The sequence below is a fragment of the Ipomoea nil genome, unplaced genomic scaffold (assembly GCF_001879475.1).
Source record: "Ipomoea nil cultivar Tokyo-kokei standard unplaced genomic scaffold, Asagao_1.1 scaffold1125, whole genome shotgun sequence".
Classification (NCBI taxonomy): Eukaryota; Viridiplantae; Streptophyta; class Magnoliopsida; order Solanales; family Convolvulaceae; genus Ipomoea; species Ipomoea nil.
Genome location: NW_017617553.1, coordinates 625,454 through 630,000, shown reverse-complemented (window position 1 = coordinate 630,000; position 4,547 = coordinate 625,454).

The following is a 4,547-nucleotide window of genomic DNA, read 5'->3' as shown; positions in this document are numbered from 1 at the left end:
ATGAATTCAATATACTCACTGCCCCTATCTTTTCTTTCGATAAAATATCTCTAAGCAATTTTGGTTCAATATATCATTCATTTCCATCAATATCACCACACGGTTTATCTCTCTTTAAGAGCCGCTAATTGAGATTTGGGAATTAAATTAAAAAATAAAAATAAAGGTAATTGCTAATTAGCAGAAGGTCCCAATCGAAGATGCTTAATTGTTATTTTTTATTTTGAATTGAGAATTGTCATTCTTAATTAACAATGGTACCTGTCAATTGAGATTTAGGAATTTGGAACCACCAAAAGTAGGGAATGGCGGAATCAAGGGAATGGCGAAATCAAGGGATTAGGATATATATATATATATATATATATATATATATATATATATATATATATATATAGCACGCGCACACATACACATACTTTTTTTTTTTTAAAGTAATTACCAATTGAGCTCAATTCACCTTATCACAAATTGGCCCAATCTTCTTACCCTTAGCCTAAAATCATGTATACTATATATTTTAATTATGGGACCCCTTCGGGGCACTGTGCGATCGCGCATGTTAAACATGCTCAGAACCGGCTCTGCTTATTAATCATGATCACTACTTAATATTAATCTTTTTCTCCCAAAAACTACCTACTGAAGCAATGAGTTAAACCCGTGCGGGCCACTGCATAATGTTCTATTTATATTGTTGAACGATTTATTTACAACGTAACATCTTTCATTTAATGATGTTTCCTAAAAAATCATATCATTCATCACTACCTAACACCTCCGATATATAATATTGTGTTATGGTGTTAATGGATGAGCTAAAATGAAATTGGTATTACAGCCTCTAGGGCATAGCTCAGTAGATGACTAGTAAACAATAAGAAGTGCTGGTGTATGATTTATCATTCTTCAGGATTAGTCCAATAAATTTGAGACATTAGTAAAAAAAACTCGTGATGCATGAGTATTCATGGTTGGTTAAAAGTGAAAGCCAAATACATGTACTAAATAAATAGTGTGACCTACTTTGTTCACTCTAACGATAGCATGAGAAGATTGCAAAATTAATGATTGGGCAGCTAGTCAGGGGAGGACCCATGATTTTATTTAAGTGGGGGTGAAGACACGAAATTAAATGAATTCAAAAATGTCCATGAAAATATATTAAACACCAATAAGATTTTTCAAATGCAAAATACAAAAGTGTCCTTCCCGGTATCCTCCTACAACTCGATCCTACGCGAGATTGAGGAATTCTCAGGTAACCAAGCGGAGTCAACAGGAGCCCTTGAGGGTCGGGCTGAGCAACGTCCCTCTGCGCCGCAACGAGCTGATCAAGAAGCGGGAACGTTTGGTCAAGAAACCTCCTCCTGGGTTCCTTCTAGCCCTTCTTTTCTGTTGGTCCCGGTTGGGTGGCGAAAAGTCTGGAGGGGGGAGGGATGAATAGACTTTTCAAACTTTTTCTAAAAAAATAACAGTTTGGTAATTTCAACTCCATGTAACAAGAAAATAGCAAGATAAGCAACTTGAAGTGCAAAACGGAATAAGTAATCGGTAAAGTGTTATGCTTGATTGTGTGGTGCTCGTGATGAATGCTTTACATGCAAGACGTTGGAAAGTCTTGAAATAAATCAAATCAGATGTATGCAAAGTTTGGTTCGCATGCAAACGTGGGAACTATCAAACCCAGACAGTTAAAGATAAGCGATGAATAGTAATCGAGTTAGTTCGCAGTGATAGGCATGCACAAATAAACGAGTAGTAAGTAAAGTAAAGAGAGAGCGATTTATAGTGGTTCAGAGGTGGTGTAATCCTCCTAAGCCACTCTTCTCTTTTCACTCTATGGAGGGAATTCACTATCTTCGATCACCCAAATACAGTAGTGAACAAGTGCCGGCTAACACTACTCGAGTGCTACGCACAAAGCTACACTCCGCCTATAAGATTTTTCACAAGCTCCTCTTGTTATTCCGCCTTCCCGAGTACTTCGCACAAAGCTATACTCCTACACCATGAGTGCTACGTGGTGGGTGTCGAATCCAACAAATTATAAATTACTTACTCTATAAATTGCAATAGTGATGAGTAAGGTCGTACCCACAGAGATTGGTTCAATTTAATTTTATACCAAAATTAAAATAAAGATAGTTCAAGTTCAAAAAGCATTAATAAAATGACAAAGAATATCAAGTAGCAAATAAAATGAATCAATGGAAAAAACTAATATCCAACCCAAGGCATAATATCAGACTTGATCCAAAGAATTGATCATTGAAATAAAGTGTAAATCATTTTATCCTACAACAAATTGGTTACGGTTATTAACAAGCTCTAACAACATATCTCTCCTTACTTTATCGGTAATCAAAACGGGCTCTTCAATTACTTCCCTAGATAATTAACAACCCTAAACAAACTCTTAGGATTTAATTAACTATCAGCATTAAGAATTAGAAAGACTACCAATTCTAGCCAACAGACTCGCAAGCTCGGTCAATTTAAACTAGATCATACATCTCCATAACATATATTGAAAATCTATTTTATAATCAACTATACTATTTTACCACTAAGGTTTAGAGCACTTGAACAATTACGGATTCAAGAATTCTAAATGGTAATTTACTGGATTGAAATTTGAACAACGGATCCTTATTGTACAATTAATCAAAGCAGTAATATCAAGATAATAGAAGACATATAAATTGTATAGCATAAAAGAAAATCAAATTAGATCTCACAATTCTAAAAGAACCAAAACTTCAATTATTCTTGAGTTGGAAAATAAACTTAGCAACACATCATAATGAAATGTTTACAGTGAAATAAAATTGTTCTAAAAACTAACTATCCTCTATTGAAAAATTCAACCCTTTTTATAATAATTTAGGCTCAAAATAACCCTAATTTCTCTAACATTCACAAATTAAATTCATATCTTAAACGACATAAAATCTATAAAATAAATAATCTTTATTTTTCTAACTAGAGGGAATTAACAAAGTAGGCTCCAATCAATGTTGCAAAAAACGTTAGGCGCCCCCTATGCGCCAAGGGGGCGCCTAGACGCTGATTTTTTATTTTTTTATTTTTATTTTTTTTAATTTTTTTTATTTTTTTTTAATTAAAAAAAAAAATTTTAAAATTAAAAATTTTTAAAATTTAGTACTAAAACATAAGGTTTCCATAGTTATTTCTTAGAAACTATTTACAAAAATGGTTGTAAAATTGTTCAAAAGATTGTTTAAACCATCTAAATACATAAAAAACTAAAATTAAGAGCTAAAGAAGCATTTTTTGATAAATTAGTGGACCAAACCGCCTTTTTCAAAAAAAAAAAAAAAAAAAAAAAATTCGCCGAACCGCCGAACCGGCCAGCTAGGCGGCCGGCCGCGGAGGAGGCCGCCGAGGCCATTCCTCGTGGCGGCCTCCTAGCGCCTAGCGCCTAAGCGCGATTTTTGCAACACTGGCTCCAATTACTCTTTGCCTCAATCTGATTTCGTTCGTTCGTAACAATTCGTAGATGAAGTTCGTAGAAACTGTCTCAACCGCGGAGTCCTTCATCACAGCAGTTTTCGGAATCCGCTCGCCCACGGATGTTGTCATAGTCGTCGATCGAGTTGTACGTTGCAGCAAATGTCGTAGTAGCAGTACACGGAAGAATTCGTATGATTGGGGGCACATTACTCAATGAGTATGGCATAAACATCACACTTCATAGGCAACATACCAAACCCAATTCTATATATTCAGAGAACATGGTGGAAGCATCATCATTGCACAATAATACTTATACAGCTATATAGATACCTACTAAGAAGTCAGAACTAAGAACAAATCACTACTGATTACTGCATAGTGAATACTTATACTGATACCTGAGCTCAATGGCAGAAACATTTAAAATGTTACCTAGCCATGAGGACTTTCCAGTTTTTCAGTTCCCATCCTCATGAGGGACATTGATTTCAATCATTGACACACATACATGATACACTGATACAGAGAGTCATAAATTTATCATGAAATCAAATAAGTAATCACAAGAATATCCCTTGTATACACTAATACAGAGAGTCATAAATTTTGGAACAGCTAGAATATCCCTTGCCATTTCAGATAAGACAGGGAACCTTTCAGATTGCTGCTTCCACCATCTTAGAATGTCAAAAGAATCCTCCTCATCCACAATAACTTCAGAGAGATACACTTCCAACTCAGTTTTTTTCCTAGACAAATCTCCACTCTCCAATTTTTGCTTCTTAATCTAAGATTTCAATAATGATTGAGGTCTCCCAACAGAAACAGAATCAGATATTGTTATTGAGGGAGAAGATTTGTCAGATTGTTCAACAGACTGGACAGGGAAACATGCAACATAATCTTGAACAACTCCTTAAGGCCAACAATAACCTTATCAAACATTGCTTTACCTTTGTCCTCACCATATAACTGGTTAAACTGAATGGGCATATACTCAATTTTATCCTTGGGGTCTAAGATATTTGCATAGAATATCAAAAAATTCATTTTTTCAGGCTCACCCC